Below are 23,106 nucleotides of genomic sequence, written 5' to 3'. Positions count from 1 at the left end.
GAATGAACCGATTAAATACTTGATGTCAAATATTCCAAAGGTTTCGAATAAGTAGAACAATTCGAGTAGATTTCATGTAAGTTGAATGAATCGAAGATTCTACATTTCGAAAAAACGAAAACAGACAAAATCAAACAACTACGTGAAAAATGTCAAACAAGTACAATATTTAAGTGTTCTACCGGTTTCAAACAACTAGAATATGCATGTATCCTACAGGCTTCAAACAAGTAGAATATTCAAATGTTTTGCGGGTTCCAAACAAGTAGAATAAATCGATCAACTACCCCAGCCTTCTCAAAGAAGTAGAACAACTTACTAAAACACCGCATAACATTCAAAAAGCCAGAAATACTCCACAAAAGCTTCAAAAAGTAGAATAAATTAAAATCTTTCCAAGCCCTAAAGCTGTAAGATGTATCACGAAGAAAAAACAAATCATTAAAAAATGAAATCGACCAAAACTATCAAAAGTCATAATAGAGTGTGACTTTTTTTTAACGACAAACACACATTTTTTTTCGAAATGTAGAATTTTCAATTCATTTTACTTACATGAAATCTACTCGAATTTTTCTACTTATTCGTAACCTTTGGAACATTTATACTCGATTCATTCTACTGACATCAAGCATTTCAACTATTTAATTGGTTCATTCTACACATTTAAAACTTCTAGAATACCTATTCAATTTATTTTACTTGATCGAAACTTCTAGAATACCTATTCAATTTATTCTACTTGACCGAAACTTCAAGAATAGCTATTCAATTTATTCTACCTGATCGAAACTTCTAGAATACCAACAGCATTTAGGTCTATCAATAAATAATCCACTATTCCGTAACGATATCAGTACTCGTTTCTACACCATTGTTACCGAACAAAAGATCGAGGAAAACACGTTTAATTTAAAATATGTCGCTTCACAATTAAGATAACACTGGATTGGTCTCTCACTGGTACACCTAACAATAGAAAGTAGCCCAAATGTCCCCCAAAAAAAAGGTGAATCAAGTCGACTGTATATAGGTTCACGCACGTTCTTCCGGCAATGACACCGATTTTTCCGTGACAAATTCGACGACAATGCCCGACGGTTGAATAGAACGTCGGTGTTGCGCAATCGGAACCGTCGTCGGAAGCGTTTCCACGCCGGTTCCGAGAAAACGCAACAAGTCCTCCGTTCGACGTAGACTTGTCGCAGAGGAAAATACCTGTTCGTTAGATCGCCGATTTCCATTGGTAGGAAAAATTCATTCCCGCGAAATCTATCGTTTTCTGCACAGTCTGTGTGTCATACAACGAGCGTGTGAGTAATAGCCAGCGACGACGTTAATGGCACACCGTGCGTGGTCTTTTGACAACGCGAATAACATTCCAAAGGAAACGTTTTATCTCAATGACACTGATATACAGATTACGATGGATACCCAGCTATCTTTGGAGAGGCTCGTGGACGCTACGACATTGATTTCATCCACGATCGGTTCTTCCCCCCCCCCTGCTTTCGCTGATTTCCTAGATTTATTTTAAAAAATGAACGAAAACAGGTCCCTTTGTCCTTGTGACACGATATCAGACGTTTCCCTCTTTATTATCGCATTGGGCTGTGGCAAACGAAACTAAAACCTCGATCGTTTCATGTTCGATCGATATTTTGTAGATACGACAGTCTTTTGGAAATAATACAGACTGATGTATACGCTGAAATAATTTTTGTAAATTTTTGTGTTTCTAATTGGATTGTCCTGAACTCGGTACAGGTCAATTTTTAACAATTGTTCAGTGAGGATTTTATTTTCTGGAGAATTGTGTAGGAATATTAGAGAGGTGAACAAATTTCTATTTGATTCCTGTCTTTATATAATAGACCACAAAAATCTATATTTGCGTAAACGTCCAAGAGTAATACGCATACGACGAATCACGTTGTTGGGTTACGTTTCTGTGGATTGTAACGGAGAGGGGGAAGAGGATTTTATTGAGTATGATGCAGCGTCATTGATCAGAAACGATGGAGGATTTTAATAAATGGGAATATGTGTAATACCATTAATAATTTATTCGCCTTTTCTGTATGCAGACGAATTTGTTCATTGACGAATTAATATAGATTCTTGAAAAAGTTGTGGAGAATTACGTAGCAATTATTTTTACCATACACGTGAAAAAACCTTGTCGAAAGAGACAATATTTCTTAAACGCTATTAATGAGGATTCATTGAAATAAATTGAGTTTAAAAGATATTTTACTGGACTGTTGAATGCAGAATGTGACGTATTTCCGTGATTTTAGTTCTAATCTCAGTGGATTGTGACGGATAATCACCAAAAGCTAATGTGTTAAGCAATTTTCCTGTTTGGTCGATTCTCTGAACAAAAATGAGTCGAGTTTTATTAAAGCTGGATTTTGAAAGTTTTATAACTGTTCAATTCGCGTAACGATTCAGAATTAGTGATATTTAAAGATGTACGTAGGGAATCAAGTTTGGTATCGGAATTTCATTTGAAACGTTGCTTTACTATTAGAGAGAATAGACGGAACGAGTTACGCGCAGCAAAATTATCTTATCTTTTACGTTCAGTCCTGTGATCGAGAGTTCCTCTTCAGAAATTTTGTACAAAAAAACCGATTCGTCAATATTGACATTTTCACGCCTTAACATTAATAACGACGCGATTCAATGTTAGTCCTTCAGAATTTCTGGTTGATTGGAAGGTACTTCCAGTGGAAGTGGAAATGGTGATCAATGATCAGACTTAGTTTTTCTTTATTTTTGCAAAATGGTCGTTTTGGACTTGTTTATTTTGTGAATTGCTTGTTGTTCCCTGAATAAACATTCCTATTTTCTACAAAATTTTACAATAATATTTATTTTTTTTTGAATCTTAAGAAGTGAATAATTAGTGCAATCTATTGTGTTTTCTAAAATTCACTTTCAATGAATTGTTGCGTTTTATATGAATGTTTCTTTTATCTGGAAAAGACGTGGAATACGTCTCTATGTTAAGGAAACATAGAAATGGCACTTCTTCGGTAGATTTCTTTTCTTAAATTTGCCGAAAGGAATTGATTGCTGCAACTTCACTGTTTTGTATGTATTGTTCCTCAATGTTGTGGCTTTTCCACGAACGTCGCTATGTCACAAAGGACTTTCTGACAGAAATCTATTTTAAGCCGAAGTAGAAAAGGCACTTTACGACCGGCCTTCCTCGAAACTCAAAAAAATTATGTCTGTGTGACCTGATTTATGTTTCAACGATTTCGTCGAATTATTCCGTATATTTTACATGAATATTCAGGGTGTAGACTTGATCTATAATTAATTTATACTCCAAGATAAAGTAAAAATAGTAGTCTGTGGTCAGACCAACTGATATTGATCAAAAGTATGTCCAGTACGATATCAGTCACTTTCGACATGTATTTTCCAAACTCTTTGAGTTTGTTTACATCAGTTTAGTAGACTGGAAACTCCAATCAATAGTCAAACCACCTTTAAAAATCCAAGAAACAAATACTCTCCTTATTAACGTAATTTATTTCTATTTGTAATTTCCCTTTTTAAATATTTAATTTGGTCATTTGAAAAGAATAATCTACAAGAAATATTCGATAGAAAAGTAGCATCGACTGCAGTAGAAACGGTAATTAGTGATCAGACATTCTCAAAACTCCAAGAAAGTTGTACTTATTCTGTTATATCAATTTTACTATGTTCACAGTTTACTATTGTGAATACTTGATGATTTCAAAAAAAGAACACTTTCTTTACTGTCCGAATTTATTTCAATGTATAACTTCCCTTTACAAATATTCAATTTTGTCATATGAAAATAATAATCTACAAGAAATTTTCGATGGAAAAGTAGCATCGACTGCAGTAGAAACGGTAACTAGTGATCAGACGTTCTCAAAACTCCAAGAAACGAGTACTTTTTCGATTATTTCAATTTTATTGCATTCACCGATTATTATTATGAATAATCTATGGTTTTAACTACCACTAACAACCTACAGCGACCAGAAATACCCTTTTGCCCTAAAAAGACAGACCTTTTTTCTGAAAGTGAAACACTTCTCACGAAACATACAATTCCTTTTTCACAAATTCTCTATCTAATCGACTGATCGAATCTTGTTCAAAGAGTCTCGAGATTCGACCGCGTAAAGTTTCAACTTCGCCGTCGATAGCAACGGGTTTCAATGAATCGAAGGTCGGGAACGAGTCACCGCGCGTATGTACCTGAACTTTGTCAGCGAAGGTAGCCAAGTGACGTCACATTGTCCAACCTTATGTCATTACGTTGGTGGGGAACCGGTCTTGGTGTATTTCTGCATTATACTCCGCATACCAGCCTCGCTACGTCGGAAACATATTAAAGTCACTTATGCGGCATTCTTTTCATTTCTGCGCCAACACGTCCGCAACTGGGAACGACTATCACGGGGGGATTCATTTCTGATTGTTGCGAGCCGAAATTGCGCAAGTGTCATTAACGTCGGTAAATAAATAACAGCGCAACGTCAGGTAAACCTCTTCCTTCTTCTTCACCGGAAAGAATTAATCACTTTGTATCCAGTGTGTTCTGTATATTTTTCTCTACTAAAAATTTAATTAATAGAATTGATTGGATAAAATAAATGTTCTATACATATACAGGGTGCGGCATTAAGGTTTACACATGGAAATATCATAAAAACAAAGGATGTCATAAGAAATTATTTTGGACAAAAATTGTTTGGTTTTGAAGGGGTAAGAGAATGACATTATTTATTTTTAATTTGGTGAAGGTTTTGAAGGTCAATTGAAGGTCAACTTCGTTTTCTTAAATGAATACCTATGTTTTTTTAATAGATCATTAATCAACGCAGGAAAATAAACAATTTTTATCTGAAGCGGTTTTTTATTTTAATTTAAAAAAATTTTTTCATCCATATATTTCCATGTGTCAACTTAAATGCTGCACTTTGTACGTAGCGTTTCTCAATATCTGGATTTCACTTACGAAGAGGATAGAAAAAGGAAATGAAAGAAGTTTATACAAGCAATGTAGCTTTGTTTTCGTGTTGCTTGATTAGCAAGTATCCTTTGGCTTAAAGGGAAGCTGAATTTTTGTTGACAAATTTCTTTAAAAAAAATAGTTGTCAAACATTTCATACTATATTATATGTTAAATTGTACTATGTAGTTCCAGTGTTAAATGACACGATGAAACATTGAATTTCTAAACAGGAACATTTAACATTTTATAAATATAATTTATAAAATATTTAAAAATTTTAAATATTATTAATATAATTTATAAAATATTAATAGTATAATACTAATTACTAGTAGAGTGATAAGGAAAGTGATGAGTGCTCAAGTCAACCTGTAAATACTCGTATTATCAATAACAAAGTCCTAAACAAACGTATCTAATCACAATACTGTCCTAAGAGTAAAAACCGTGACATTCAACATATTAACGATTTCAAGATGGCTGAAAACTTATTGGAGAACGACATACAGCATTACTTATCGAACGACCCAATACAATAACCGAATAGTTTAAACAATTCCCATGATCCAACAGAAACGACGATCACCAGAGATCACGTCACACAATTTTGTCTGCCCCGCTTAAGCAATCTCGACGCGTGATAACGCGAGTGAAATTATCTTCACGCAGGTAAACAGAACGAACCGCGAGTTCACTTTATCACAGAGTTTCGCGGCCCATTTCGTGGCATCAGGCCCTTAATTACAGCTTTGTCACGGGATTAAGGAGAACAGAAAAAAAATGTTCACAAGCCGCCTCTCTCGACCCTAATTCCTTAGGTTTACAAGACTGGGTACAACAATGGTTAATTAACCGCTCGTTTCGATCGTAATAACGTTAGAAGGTGATACGAAGAATCATTTTTTTTTTCACAATAGACATCGCTCGAGGAGAGGATTTCGATGTGTTTTTTTTTTACGACGGTTTTAGGTATTAACAGTGTGTCGTAAACGCGATTATGGATCGCCGTTCCCTTTGTTCTGAGTTGGTTATGGGTGTCGATAATGTTCGCGGGCCTTTTTACATATTGAACGAAAGGATACCTGTACGCTTTTTAATTTTGTGTTACAAGGGCCATAAATAGGGGTCGTGGAATGGTGCTTGGAATGTGGAGAAATTAAAAGTGAATTGGCGGAATTAGTTCTCGTTTCTGTGATCATTTGACTTGTGGATGGAAAGTTTCGGTAAATATCGGGAATAATTAGTCGGGTACGGGGTAGGGTGATATTATTTATGTTGGTATCAACACGTTCTATATGTAGGGTGATATTATTTATTTTATGTTTGTGTCGTAAAAGTGGGGAATTTAGGATTGCTTGGAAGGAATTAGTTATCGTTTGTGTGATCAGTACGCTATTGGTAGAAAATTTATTATAGGATTGACTGATATTTCTTTTAAGTTTGTAGCATAAAAATTAGAAAAATAAAAGATGAGGACTGAGAAACGGTTGGAACAGCAATGTTTCAAGTACTCTTATAATTGAATGTATTGTCAAAGGAAAGTTTAAAAAATATCTTTGGATTTTTAATTTTGAACTGGAAAAGAAGATAGTGATGTATCTGACGGAATCCTGATATTTTCTCGGTACATTCAAATTGCAGCTTACAGTGGAAACTAGGCTAAACGCTCGTTCCAAGTAGTAAAAGTCGAGAACGTAGGCAGTAGAATCGTACTTACTTCAATCAGACATATTCCCGCGCGGTCATTGTTTGCAGAGATCTCGCGGGATCAATTTACTCGCTTTGTAATATTCTTAACATGCATACAAAATTTTTTCAAACACAGAAACCTCGAAAACACTGCATTATTATGCTTTTAATCATTTCCTCTGACAGAAACTCTCAATACAGATCAAATAAAAAAATTAATTATTCTACTAGAAACTTTTTACAAAAATTGAAATACAAGAACGATAACTCTGAAAACTGAATAAATTTTAGATCTCTATTAATTACAAATGGGTTTTACAATTTGATAAATACCGTGTGACCAATATTACAGCGAAGAATGATAAAAATTGCATCTAAGTTGATACTAAGATTTTCAAAGACAATAATTTTCATTGAACTGTATATTATTTGACAGAACGTTCAATACTTCACGCGTTAAGTGGTAAATTTATGTTATTATCGGTTAACCAGTCGCAGCTGGAACCCTCCTACGAAAATTGATAAATAAGACAGGTCGTAATCGAAATTGTAGCAAACGTGATCAATTATTCAGTGAGTGGTACGACCCAGGAGGGGGTCAGTCGTTAATTTATTCGATAATTATTATGATCCTGTGCAACGACAATGTAATCGTGATATGTCACTCAACACGTGTAGCACAATACTTTGTCTAAGCCATCTTGCCAGTAATTGACACGAATTTATGTGCCGGGCAACTCGCCAACTCTCAAACGACCACCGGGACTATCGTGTACCCTTTCGCGTCTACACGTTCTAATAAAAGTTTGGAAACGAGCTGGTGTCGGTTTAAGAGGCAATGCTATTAGTCGAACACGCGTCGATCATGCAAAACAAGTTATACATGAATTTAATAATCGTAAAATTGTATTTAATAAAATTTAGAAATTCTATTTTTATTACGTATCATGAAAGATTGATTTGATTTTTATTGAAAATATTTTGACTTTGATAGTGAACCAAATAACTCATCGTCTTCTATTGTCTTTAGCTTTCAGTGAATATAGTAGTTGTAGAGAAGAATAACTATTTTTCTGTCATTTCCCCACTTTTCTAACATTTATTTTTCATTGATTTAATAATAAGGTAACACAATTTATGTGATTCCCTCAGGACTTGATTCTGACCCGATTTTCTGGCGACTCTTTGGGTGATCTAGGCACCTCTTACTAGGTGTCCTAATTCTTCTGAACGAATTTGGAAGTCCCGAACTCACATATCATTTGTTTCATCTTTAATGCAAGTACACCTGTATGGAGACAACGAAAGCACCATCACAAATAAGAAAGAGTCCACAGGTCAAATCTTTAAAACCTTTACTATCTTCCCAAACCTAATCATCTAACAAAACCTGCTCTAAAATGTTCATAATTAGTCACAATATCTTCGATTTACATCAATCACACCCAAAACCGCTGATAAACCTAAAGTTCGCTCAGTAAACTCAGACAGGGCCGTTGGAAAACTTGGATTAGTAAGAATAATAATCATAAGTTTTCTGATGATTGTGAATATTTTAGACCAACAGAATTTGAGCAAATTAATATTGTATATGTAATCTTTGTAACAGTACTCATATACAGAAGGAACTATGTATCTTTATGGATAGCCCAAAATAGTACATGACATTTAGCCATATTTATTGGATTAAATTCGTGTAGAAAATAATTCGTGTAGGAATGAATAACATCATTATTCCAAACCTTATGCGTTACTTTCGTACTTATATGTGGAATAAAATGTTCATTTTAAGTAAAACCATGAATTTTTTAAGGATCTTTGTTTCATTTTATGAAAATAACCATTCAAAAATATAGTTTATTTTCATAAAATGGAACAAAGATCCTTAAAAACTGAATATTTTATATGTATATAAACACTGCATACCAAATTTTTAATTGAATAATATTAAATTAATAAGGGCGGCGATAGTGTTTTTGCACCCGGGCGGACAACCCAGAAAGGGCCCTGCTCACAGAACAAGCTTATAAGAGGCTCTATCATTTACTTCTGTCACACCCTATACAGAATTCCTGCGTCTTCCGTTCGGTGTGATTGAACTAACAGCCGGTCGTGCATTTGGTGGCTCTCATCCGATCGATTGTTCGTCGAGATTCGATCGAGATCGATATACAGAAGGTATTTCCAAAGGCGTCGCTAATCGAAAGCATCGTCTCGATTAAATTTCCTCCCGAAGAGAGTGAACAGCACCACTCGCTGGGCTCCGATGGAGATGAGTTCCAAACGGAGGGGAGCACGTAAAGGAGCGAACGATCGCTGGATCGAGCGACGATGAGAATATCTATCGGGCGATCGTTAATATTCCGATGACGGCCGAATCGTGTCCCGACTGCGGGATCGGCCGCGACGAAGGCCAACATTCGCGATCTTACGGCCGCGTGTATTTCCGTGTCGAGGCACATACATTATTTACCATTTCCTAGTATGATCCGTGTGCCGGGGAAAAGAAAGAGATGCGAGAGAATCGATGACTTGGCACCTTGCCCGATCGCACGGAATTTTTCCATCGTAGCGATGTCGAATTCGACAGAATCCGCGAAACAAAGGATCTGGATGGGATTTTCATTAATGATCTATCTGAAGGAAATCTTTGATCGAATCTGAGTCGATTAGACTTGAAATGGAACTAGGAGACGTGAAGATTGTTGTGATAAAGGATCTGGTTCGGCTTTTCGTTAATGATCCATATGAATTTAATTTTCAATCAAAGTTCTGTAGATTGTATTTGAAATGGAATCAAGAGGTTTGAAGATTGTTGTGATAAAGATCTGAACGAAAGACATCTGGACGAAATGTTTGATTAAATTTGAGCAGAATGCATTTGACATGAAAATAAAATAAATAGATTGAACCACTCTAAATGGTGTAACTAAACCCAGAATTTTCAAACTATAGATTGTACAAATCGATCCTAATCTGTATTGTTTCGATGAATTACCGATTGGTGCACCTAATAGACTCTAAACCAGGTAAACTAAACCCAGAATTATGGACTGTGGAGTGTACAAATCGTTACGAACCTCTACTATTTTGATTGATTACCGATTGGTGATCCTAGAACACTCAAAATGTGATAACTAAACCCACAATTTTCTACTGTAGAGTGTACAAATCGTTCCGAATGTACTGTTTTGATGGATTACCGACTAATACACCTAGAAGACCTATAACTGAACCCAAAATTTTCCATTATAGATTGTACAAATCGTTCCGAATCTGTTATTCTGGTGGATTACCGAATAGTGTACCTAGAAGAACCGTAACTAAACCTAGAATTTTCGAGTATAAAGTGTACAAATGTTTCCCAATCTGTATTGTTTCGATGAATTACCGATTGGTGCACCTAATAGACTCTAAACAAAGTAACTAAATCCAGAATTGTCAGCTGTTGTGGAGTGTATAAATCGTTCCCAGACGAGACAAAGCGCGACCGAACAAAGGCTTGGAGGCATCGAGCCAAGTTTCGATGCACAAAGTGCATCTTTCCCAAAATTGGACGTTCATGACACGTCACCTCGTCTTGACATCGTGTACGACATTTCACCGGGACGAGCGACTAGAGTTTGCGCAACGGAACGATCGCCAGTTCCACGTCTAATTGCTCTGTGGACGCGCCTCGGTTAACGATCAGCCGCGATTAGTGATTGTAATAAGCAGTCGCCAAGAGCACTGCTATCTTTGCATCGACAAGTACCTTCCGTGAAGCTTGATAAGACGCGGAAGGTACGCTCGTGACTCAGACGGCGCGGTTTCAGCTGTTTAGAACCGTTTCGTTGTCCACGGAAGTCGATTCTAACCAGTGCTGAATTCATTCTTACAGATTGTTGATGGAATCTTCATACTTTCCGACAATATTAGGTTGATGCATCAATTTTGTTCATCATTCAGCTGATAGAACGTAAGGGAAACCGTTTCAATTAACATCGAGTCAGACACGTGATGACGATTTGAAACTGGATTTAATAAACATGTATACTATTAATTTTCTTTGAGTCGAAGTGAAAATTTGTTTCATTGGTGTTAATATTTAAGATTTAGAGTAAACGTTACACTTGCCTTAAAAATAAAATTCCTTTTGTATCTGGGAAATTATTAACGGTAAAGTAATTTTCGAGCGTACAGTCGTCAAAAAAATCGTAAGGCAAGGGGTTAATATAACATAGTAAGGAGAAACATCAGTTGGACAATACACATTAAGTTATAACTACGATATATTTTATATAATTGAATACCAATCGTCAATATTTCTGTTAAACGATAGAAATTTTTACAGCGATCTAATAACTAGCCTTAGACAGTTTACGTAAATTCACGATTTAAAATGCTAATATATGAAAACAAAACCTGGACAGAATTTTGTGCTTTCTAGTAGAAGTCTTTCTGTGGTAGTAATAGTAGATAAATAGTATTAAATTTTATCGAAACCTTTATTTTAATGCGTTTTAAAGGTTAAGGGATCTTATAAATGCACAAACATCCACAGCCACACTGTCACTAGCACGTGAATATAAATCTTCATATTCTACACCTAAATACTTATATTCTCCATAATAAAAAGAATAGATATATTTCATAACAATATTATTCCAACAGTCACAGTTCAAGCAAACAAGTTTAACTGAAATATCTTCACAGAATAGAAATATTTCTACTATGACTGTTATTTAACGATCATTTAGTGATTCTGAATATCTATAGTGCAAGTAATTCATGACCCAACTTAACAACAAACAATCATCATCAATTAAATATCGCTTTCAGATAACACTGCAGGGTAGATCGAACACTGACTCATCGATGATTAACATTCACTACGTTTTTTCCAATCCTCCCTCCGTTCACCTCCGTCCCAAACCGCGATTAAAAGCGACTCGATCGATCCAGATCGATCGTACCATTTAACGACGATGCATCTCTAATGATGTCACCTCTAACATTCCCGATAACCCTGCTTTACATATCGACATTGTCATATGATCAAGACGCATTCGGATCAACTTTGCTCATCCCTGGTGCCTTTGTGAAATCACTCGAGAACCACACTTTCCAGAGCATAGACAGCTGAATCAGAACCTGACTTTTTCACTTTTTCTTTCGTTAATGAGTCACTCCACCTCGTGCGTGCCATCCAGTTCATACTTTTTTTGTTTAATTATCTTCTTCCTTTCGCGACGACGCCTTCGAAGACGCATTGCGACACACGCGGTCGCGGGTCGGCAACCTTCCATTTGTAAAATATAAATTTGCGTGAAAAGACGACCGAACGGAGAATTGTCAGTTTTGTGTAAACTGTTTTGCAATGCAATCGCCCGATAATTAGTCCGTCTGTCAATTTACTGTGAGTCATTAGTCTTGAAAACGTGTGACGTAGAGGCACGAATGAATAGGAAAATCGTTTTGTGCTTCTTAAATGGGTCAAGGATGAGGTTGTCGCGATGATATTTAGCAAATGATCCTGGGATATTATCGATCGAACCTCTGAATTGATATGTTAAGTAACTTCGGAGCTTTACAAAATTCTGGATTTTTCTTTCGGTAGAATAGACCTACCTGATTATTTTTGTAAATAACATGGATGTTTTGTATTTGTGAAGAATTGAATAATAATTAGCTGTAGATTTTTGTGCAAACATAGAATTTTGTCGATTAATTTTACAAAACTGAACGCAAAGAAAAATTTATTTATCTGTAGAGTAAAATACTTAATAATTCCCCATATTTAACAATTATATTTCATATTTAACAATTCCTCATAATATTAATAATTCTCCATACATAGGGGAAATGTAAATGAAATTTAAATAAATTCTTCAAAACTTTTTAGTATACTGAATTTTAGAAAATCAGATTTTCGATGAATGCATATAATCTGCAGCATAACAATAATTATTGAGGGATGGTCAATTATTCCTTAATATCAAAACTACCAGCATTGTATGTATACTAAATTAAAATGTATGATATAGTAATAACATGATCAGTATAATTTGATATTATAGTACAGTATAAAATTTTGAATAAATGAAAAATTAATGTAAGTTCCCACAGAAGCACCTTTATGATTTCTGTAACTGTAAAGCAAGAATTCTAAAATCCGTCACTTCAACGAGTCTATTAATTCTGCTGTCAATAGAATAGGCATAACCAATTCATTTTCAAATTTAATTTTCCTGAAAATTAAAATGAATACAAATTTCCTTGCTTTCGACATCATAGATAACTATCTACATTCAGGAGAAAAAGTTCATTCGCCAAAGTGATTAACTCCACAAAGATGACCAAGAAAATTATTTTAAAATTTATTATTTCCTTGCAGAAATTATTTTAAATATAAAAAGTTAAGCACCAATCAAGTGCTGTGGCATTGAAATTAACAAAAAAATGAAATAACTTTGGCCTGTGAATGGTTCATATCGCAGAGGATTAACTAACTACTCTCGGAGAGGGAAGTTTAGTAAATGCAATCTGAATCCGTGTTTATCGCGAAATCGACAACGAATTTGTATAAACACCCGACCTCGAGGAATCGCGACGGTCGCCAGAGGGGATTCTTAGCAGTGAATTCCCCGCGCAATACATTTTAATTCCGCGCGGAAACGAGCCGAGAAAACGGACCTCGGGGGCTCATTCGTGAAATCTGTTATCTCGGAGGTATTCCACGAACAGGTGCACGCAAGATTTTAAATTGGCCTCTTATATACCTGAGCCCAGGTCGGGTAAGGTCAGTTAGGGTCAAGCACCTGTGCACACGTCAGAAAAGGTGCATAAAAAGTGGTGAAATCGAGATTTCGATTAAACACAGTGCTGGGAGTACTTACTGCATCACTCTAATTTCATAGCAATTCGATCGATAAAATGATTCGTATCAAATTTGTTTTCATCAAGATAGTGAGTTACACATTTTTGCAATAAATGTCTCTTTTAATTAATTTTTTTAGTATTAATGATAAGGAAGGTACAAACGATAAGGTTTTTATACCGATAGACTGCGGATTTTATACATTTATAGCCCATAGGGTTCTGTGAAATACAATAAAAGACAAAACTTTCATCGGATCCAATAATTTTTCTATTTTAGTCTGAACCCAATAAAATATTTAAGAAGAAAAATATTATTTTATACTTCATAAATTACTTTAGAAAATGTTATTTTGCATAAAAATCCGCAGTCTAGTGATGAATATTCCAGCGATGGAACAAACGTTTCTAGGAACATTAATCAATGGAACATCTATTTTTGGAAAAGTGCAAATATTTATAGGGATACAGGTTTGCAAAGCAATTCGAGTGTACTTTAAAAATTACAGTATATTGGCACAGTACAAATTATGCAAAATTCGATATTTTATTGAGCCAATCAAAACATTTTTTTTCTTCTATTCTATTCCAAATAGGAGAACAATCTGTATCCAAACTTAAGATTACCTTTGCATCGTCTTTCACGGTCAAGGTAAACAGTATTTCTACGACCACATGTTTCAATAAAAAAACGCCTAAATTATGTTAATTAATGAATATTCAAGAAACAAATTACTTGCACGTGATCTTTAGAGCCCCTAACACGTTCCTTGTCATATCTGACCTAAATCGGAGAACGAAATTAATAGGTAACATATAAAACATAATACCTGACGTTGATCTTATAGAACTGTTATTAAATTTAAATTTAGAAGCACCAAACGATTATGAATAACCTTATTATTTGTACAAAACAGACATCACTCAATACCGAAAAATCACCAATCAAATTAACCCCTTGCCTTATAATATCCATCTAGACACGTCGTGACGATTTCAAATTGGGATTAATATACATAGATATTATTTATATAAATGGAAATGCAACTGTTTCGTTGATTTTAATATTTCAATTTTCGAATAAGTATAGGTATAATTATTATAACCATGGAATGGATTTTACTTCTGTACAAATATTAGTAATACAGTATGGCGAGCAATGTCATCAATGAGATCGTAAGCAAAGGGGTTAAACAGTCAAAAATAAAAATATAAAAATTTAACCACCGATCGAGTGTTTTGGTGCTAAAATATGAAAAATAATTGTTATTGGTAACCAAACAAAAATTTGATTATTTATAATGGTTATTCGTAATCAGAATAGTTAAAAATCCATACTGTCTGAATCCAAATTCCAAAATTTCTTCGAGATTTATTAATATCTGGTTTGGATTCAAATAAAAATTCGTTTCTAGTCACGCCATTTTTTGCAAAATTTCTTCGATATTTATTAATATCTGGTTTCCATTTAAATAAAAATTACTTTCTACTCAATCACTTTTTTTTTTTCAAAACATATTTGGAATATCTTATTTCTATCAATAAAAATCAACACGATACCTTAAACAAAGTGTACAAGATTCGTGTCAGGAATCACAGCTTAAAAGACATATAAAAGCGTTTCGTCGGCAGTTCCGCTGGAAAAAAAAGCATCGGTACAAAGGGGAATCGCGGGACCATTAACGTGAGAATATATTGTCCGTCCCGTACAATGCTGCTACGGCGGGACGATCGGCAGAGATATAGCTTTTGTATTCAAGGAACGAATGGTAGGAGATGCGAGGGCGTTGAATACTGATGCCGTTTCGCGTCGACAAAGACCTCTTCAAGGTCGGGGTCGGTACTCGATACTTGTGCACCTTTTGCCTTTCCACGGCTGACAGATCCTTCCGCGCGCGCCTTTACTGCACCGTTAAACGCGCTGCCGATTGCATTGTTCGTCGAAGGTGCGCAGTCGAGCTCGAAAAGTCATCCCCATCAGGCAACACTAACAATTTCTCACCTCTACGGAATTCGACTGATCTTAATTTTTGGATACAGATTTATTTCCTGTATTTCACAATTTTTTAATTGGTTTAGTACAAGATTGAATAATGTATTTAAAATGTGTTTTATTAATATTTTGTGAAATTGTTTGGATGAAGATTTATTTCCTGTATTTCACCATTTTTTAATTGGTTTAGTACAAGATTGAATAATGTATTTAAAATGTGTTTTATTAATATTTTGTGAATTTGTTTGGTTGAAGTTGTATGCCCACGAAAATTTTGCATTTTTTTTTTATATAGGTGATTTATGATACTAGAAATATTTATTGACTTCGATCAAATAGTAAATATGTTATAGATTAGTTGTGAAATATTAAATAACAATTGTACGCAGTGGAGCTCGAAAAGTCTCCCCATCAGACAATACTAACGATTTCTCACCCCTCTGAAATTCGACTGATCTTAATTTTTGGATATAGATTTATTTCCTGTATTTCACAATTTTTAATTGGTTAGTCACAATTTTTAATTGGAAGTCTATACCATCAGTATTATAAGGATGACGATGTCTGGATCTACTTTGACCCAGAATGTCAGAAACACCACGCACCATTTCAGCTTACGAAAACTCGTCGAATCGTACTGTCGTTTACATTAGAATTTAATAAGAAAACCAGCATATTTTTAAGAAATTCGTTTGAAAACAGATTCAATGATTATTATTAGGTGTATAAATTCACTATAGTTCCAATACAGCGGCAATGGCCATGCACTTTAAATTCAAAATATCCTTCCAATCTTTGTTAGTCAAAATCGCGAAGAATAATCGAAACAAATAACGAGTATCGCCAGAATTAGATAAATATCTAAATTATTTTGAAACGAATAGAGTTTCACTTCACAGACTAACTTACTGGTAGTCCTAATATTTGATCCCAGGCAGTATGGTCCACTGGATCATACAAAAAAATCCGCCTTACGAGGGTTAAATCGTGAAATCTCTCAGATTTCTACGATCTGGGTGGTCTACCGGTGCAGCAAAGGGTTAAATATCGTCGAGGACCTAGTTCCCCAGCGAACGTGACGGGATTTTAGATGATCGTGCATCATACCTTATGCATCCGGCGGCCCTTAAGGCTGTGAGTCACGCTTTAGAACCGCACGAAACGCGACACACGTAGCCTGTCCCGCTGTTATTCAGTTTTAAACTAGTCTTTGCGTTTTCTTTTTCGCTATACTTGCTCTGGCGAACTAAAAATATAAGGAGATTTTCTAATCAATTATGTAATCTCCATCGTTATCTGCAACGTTGTTTCATCTATTTACCAGGTTGAAAAACACCTGCACTTTTCGAATGAATAAATTCTTGTCTAGCATTTCTAACATTTTCTCTGCAAGGGTAAATTTTGTTTTAATTATAAAATGCTAAAGTGATTAGAAAAAGGATACATAATGCGAAGATGAAACGTCTGATGAATATGGAGGATATTATGATAACACTTCCCAATTCAGCTAACTTTTTTCATATCACTTTTACAATGTGTAATAGTGCATTGTGCTGTGAAATCACGATTTTTTATTGAAAAAGTGTGTGTTTCTTTTTCTTTGAATTACTAGAGAAGCTGCAGTTTTACGTGTATACTAGAACAGCAGCTAAGATGAAAAATGGCAACACAAGAAAATGATCATTGAAGAATCCGTTTCCCTAAATTCATAAACGCAAAGAGTTAATTTCCAACCTAATATAGTGCTTTTGGAGCAACGACAAAAGTTAGTTCGATTGTGAAGGAGATTATTTTTGCTGTTTTTCCCACTAGTCCACGTTGCATTTCACTGGGGAAGCACGCTTATCGACGATAACGCGGTTAGATAAGGTTCCGCGGGCAGACAAACGCCAACTATCATTTCACGCGCAATAATTATCGAGCCAATCGCGTTAAAGGGAATCACGTTGAACCATTTTAATTTAAATTAATAGGTTTCATAGGTCCCAAAGGGATGATTGAACAGTTCTAGTTTTTTCGTTATTTTCATAATGTTGTAATAATAGTATAATAGTAACAATAATATAACTAGAAAGACGTAATTACACTTTCATTTCTAAAACACTAGATTATCCCCTAAACTGGATCAACAGTAAAGATAACTTTCAACAAACCTGAGCCTTCCTTGTAATAATCCAAAATGGTGTATAACTTTTCTTTCACTCATTCCTTTAAGTTGATTTTACATAACGTATGGATAAGAGATGAGTTCAGAAAGTTATTTGAATATGTAGTCGAAGAAAAAAAGTATTCAAACACCAAACACGCTTGTTACGAATTGCCAATACTATGTTCACTGTAATACAAGGTTAAAAATGATTTACATCCAAGTATACTAAAATAAGTTAGCTTCGTATTAACCCTACACCGCAAAATTATCATTTGACTTACGTAATTACTAGACTGCGGAAGTTTATGCAAATTTGCAATTTCAAATACGAATATCTAAAAATTCAAATGGGAAAGAATTTTGAATTTTGTATTAAAGACTTCACTGCGTTAGTAATAACACAGAAATAGTATTGAACTTTATTAAAATTTTTACTTCATTGCATTTATCAAGTTAAGAGATCCTATAAATGCATAAACATCCGCAGTCTAGTTAATACTAATCATTCGTAAAAATTACAACAGAAACAGAACGCGTAATACTTTTTCAAAAATACCATTTTTATTCAGGTAAAAATCTACGTCATAAATATTTATGACAATCAAACTTAAAAATAATAGAAAATTAGGACAATAATTATTCAGCACAACCTGCACACATGTCAACAATATTGACGGTAATAATTTTCGAGATAATAATTTTTAGGGTTAAAGTACAGCTTGGTGGAAATCATTGACAACCTGTTGTTACACTAAAAACTACAGAACTGTCAATTGATGATAAAAGTATCGAAACACGAAACTGATTCGTCAGTTTGACGGAAGCAGCAGCTCTACGTGAATTTTCCCGCGTTATTTAAAAGTCACGGATCCCCCTCAGGACATCGGAAGCGGGTGAATTTGCATTTCCACGGGGACGTTTGGCCTTTCGGGGTGTCCTGATATCTTCTAATCGGAAAGGTCGCTGGTTGATGCATCGGTCGACCCAGTTACCCGGTTCACTTCGTTACTGCACCAGTGAATTCATCAAGCGATGCCTACGCAGAAATTCCGCTGGAAATCGATCAAGCCTCGCGGATCTTTTTCCCCCATGATTTTCTTAAACGTTGCGAACCAGACCAACGATAATGTCTGCACCTTTTTTATCATACTTTGATGGAGATTAGTAAAAATTCAACTTGACTGACAATAGAGTTTGAATAGAAGATTGCTTGGAAAGCTTTTGTGCGTCATAAGGGCCTCGTCCATTAATTTTTTATATACAATTTCACTTGTTTGTATTGCGGAAAGAATACATGGGAACAGAACGGCTGAAGCTATGTAATATACAGGGTGATTCACGTAACGTTGCTACGTAGATTGCATACTTGTAAACTGTTTATTATACGATGAAAATGTTTTGAACAGAAATTGTATGATATCAAGGGGGCACACAATATAATAATTAGTTTTTTGCTAGTTTCAACACTCTGAATGATCGAATTTTACGCATTATGATTAAAAAACTCAAGGTGACCTTCATATCTCGATAAAAAGAAAAACAGCAAAAAACTAATTATTACATTATTATGGAATTACATTATCATGTAATAATTACTTTTTTAATCGTAATGCGTAAAATTGGACCATTCAGAGTGTTGAAAATAGCAGAAAACTAATTATATTGTGTGCCCCCCTTGATATCATACAACTTCTGTTAGAAATATTTTTTTCACATAACAAACAGATTACAGGTAACTAAGGTGGCAACGTTAGGTGAATCACCCTTTATAATATTTTCTGGGAGATCGAACATGTTAAGTCTGACGAAAGATAATATATCACCGACCCTAAAAAAAGTTCATTAATGCCTTTTAATATCCAAGAAAATGTGGACACACTGAATAAAGTATTCAGAGCTCACCAAAGGTGTTATTCGCCAACAAACAACCTTATTGTCATTACTTTCTTCTATCTCTTGGCGTACACTTGCATCAATATGTAATCGATCCGTTCACTGCTATTGGCGCCTATAGGAGCCTAGTGACGTTTAAAGTAGTCCAGTCATTGGACACTATTGGTGTCATGTTATCGGCAACGATTGGTACTAAGCACGTAGTATTCGTGTTGTTTACTATATAAAAAATTATTTACTATATAGAGTGCAAATATACACTTTCAGGTCCTTAATATCTTAAAATTAAATTCTATAGTCGAGGCTTTAGTGGCGTTAATAACAACGCACAAAAGGTGTTAAACATTATTAAAATCTTCATTTTATTACATTTTCGGAGTTAAGGGATGCTGCAAATGCACCTGCAGTTTAGTGATCATACCATTCAGCTTGAAATTTCCATCAATCGTCATCATTGGTAAAGAATTTTGTATTGCAATGCTTTAGCTTTCCAAGAAAAATATAAAATTTGTGTTAATAATAACAAAAACATGAAGATAAAAAGAGCACAAAACAAAGTGCTGTGTACAATGCTTTAGCTTTACAAGAAAAATATAAAATTTGTGTTAATGATAACACAATAATTTCACATTTGTCGTGGTAAGCCAAAGTGCTGTACATAATAGCACATATATTTTTTATTTTATACGCGACATTTACATTGAAATATTATCAGTGTGTTCATTTTTTCTCATCACTGTAGATCAAACTAACCATTGCAATTGTAAGTTGATCAATGTCGTGTAAAGAACGATCTATAGTAGTGTATCATGTATCTGTGTACCACTGGCGTGATTTTAGTATTCACTATAAACTTAACTACTAAAATGAATTACCGTAGATCTAGCTTTAGATTTTGAATAAAACCACTAGAACGCGATGTCTCGTGATTGGAACACAATGCAATCGCCCCTTTTCAAGTTCAAAGAACAATTCCATTCGCATTTCTGGATAATGTTTTCCTGGTTGTTTCGTATTATTATAATAGCCGTTCCGATGTTTCCCGTGCGATTATTATTACGGTTACGTGGTACGTAACAATGCTTTCGGAGGCGCATAGAAGCGGACTAGATAAGATCATTACGAAACAGAAAAAGCACGATTATTACAGGAGACGCGGGGCTGGCTCGTCGAAGGCACGAAATCCGTGCGAGTTCGGGATTCAGGTCATGGAAACGGGGCCCATACTGTCGGTTCCGATAACTCGTCCAATCAAAATGTAAACTTTTCGACAGGTGAACGCGATAGGAACGCGTCCCGTTGATTTTGTGCAACCGTAATGTCTCGGAAAACCGTACTTTTGAAGGTGTCATTTACGCGCGACCGTGACGCTGTACACTCTGGTTCAGAAGTATTAAGACACTTTTCAAATGTACTATACTAACTATACTGACAAGAGGAAGTGTCCCCCTCCGATTTTGATAAAACATGGTATGTCTGTTAAGCAGTCAAAAATAAGGGATATGTATTTTTTTTATCGGCTGAGACGCGACTTTAAGGAGTGAAACCGCCCCTGGAAATTTCGTCCCAAAAGTACTGTCTCGAAAACCAGAGGAGATACATGAAAACTTCTAATGAACTAGGTTTGCGGTTTTTTATGTATAATAATATGGTGCTAACAAATTGTCCAAAATATAATTTGTTTATAACAAAACAATTTCGGATCGAAACTTCCAGGGGTGGTTTCACCCCTGAAAGTTGCGTGTCAGCCGATACAAAAAAAATACGTATTCCTTATTTTTGACTGCTTAACAGACATGCGAAGTTTCATCACAATCAGAGGGGGACACTTCCGTGCCTGCCCTTGTGAGTGGACTACAGATTTCGAGCACTTATCGTGATTACGGATGTGCTAAACATGTCCATTTTGCATGATAAATGTTAAAAAAAACAGTGTATATATATACATATAGATATAAAAGTAAACACTGTATATCAAATTCTTAATTAAATAATCCTAAATTAATAAGGACAACGATACTGTTCTTGTACCCGGGTGGCTAACATCCCAGGAAAGGCACTGTATAAAAGTCTAAATTTGCATAAACATTTCGGTATGTGGGAGAACTACATTACAATATTTTTAGAAACTTTAAGGATATATTTTTTAACAACCTTTAGAACTATAATAGGTCAATTAATGAGATGATGAAAGTAGAGCAGTAGGTGTTATCTGTACGAAACATCATGTTTATACTATTAGATAGGTAAAGGGAATATTAGGTCAATCTATGCATTCCTCTTTCTTAGATGTCTTTGTTTAAAAAGGAACAAACGGTTAATTTTTTTAATTTCTTGAACAATAATTTAAAAGTAAATGCACGATACTTTTGTTAGATTCGTTTCCATTTGCGATTAATTCTCTGTATTAATGACGATCAGAAAGAAGATAATATGTTTATTATACTGTTAATAATATATTGTTATATGTCCTTTTAATTTGTGGAACAGTATTGAGTTTGAAACAGTCGAACCTGAAGCGTGGAAGATACATACACAGACAATTTTATATAATCAATCTGGCATTGCTGAATTTCCTACGATCTTATCTCAATGTCTCACTCTGTAAATATTTTTATCTTGGTGTACTATTTCTACGAATCCTCCTTTTTTTTGTTTTTGTTATTCTTTGTAGTATCTATCGTATGTTTAGGTTTAATAAACAACATCGTGGTATACGTTCTGTCCTCCATTTTTATATCTCTGTACACACAATTATTTAATTAACCAATGTATAATAAAAATATTTATATAAATAATATTAGTAGTAATCTACTGTTTGCTCTCAAAATAATAGCACAGTTTAACCAAAAAATATTTCTCTAGTCTTCTGCCTGTTGAAAATGGCATAGAATATTTCTTTAATAAAAATGGAAAACAAATGGTCTAACATCTGAGAAATATACTTCTATTATTAGTTTATTTATTCCTATTTGGTTTCTTGTTTATACAGCAAGCTACACCTATTGTCAGTTATTTTCTTGCTGCATCATTCACTCGTCTAAACAGAAATCTGGTGTTACACAAGACAAACATACAATAATCATTCCCTAAAAACGAACTGATTCACGTTCGCTGGAAGCGATTAAATTCCATAAAGTGTAATTGGTGATGAAGCCGAGGTACTAATTTCGCTGGCGTATTAGCGAGCTCGAGCACCATTCTTGGAACAGAAACGAAAACGACATTTTACAACGTCCACAGAGGTGTCTATAATTTATAAAACGTTAATTTGGAGGTCGTCCGTTTGACAGTTAACAGCGTGTTTTCAACAAAAGTGTAAATGACAAGAAAAAATTGTTTGAATTACCAAGAAATCATTGCAAAATCGCTTTTCTGAAGGGAAACTATAGGTTCCATTACAGGTGCAAATATATATTCGATTGCATTGTTGATAAAAATCATGCCCTGTTACATTATCGCAACGCTCGTTTCCCCTATTTTTCCTTATCTCGAACGAAAGAAGAGCCATTA

General features: G+C 34.7%; 1 protein-coding gene across 1 annotated transcript in view; it reads left to right on the top strand.

The window, feature by feature from the left end:
- LOC107187698 (matrix metalloproteinase-14) overlaps positions 1–23,106 on the top strand; it is a 58,284-nt gene that overhangs the window by 1,219 nt on the left and 33,959 nt on the right. The window lies entirely within an intron of this gene.

The sequence above is a fragment of the Dufourea novaeangliae genome, unplaced genomic scaffold (assembly GCF_001272555.1).
Source record: "Dufourea novaeangliae isolate 0120121106 unplaced genomic scaffold, ASM127255v1 scaffold101, whole genome shotgun sequence".
NCBI classification, from domain to species: Eukaryota; Metazoa; Arthropoda; class Insecta; order Hymenoptera; family Halictidae; genus Dufourea; species Dufourea novaeangliae.
The sequence above is the reverse complement of the archived record's forward strand: the minus strand, read 5'-3'. Positions and strand labels throughout refer to the sequence as shown.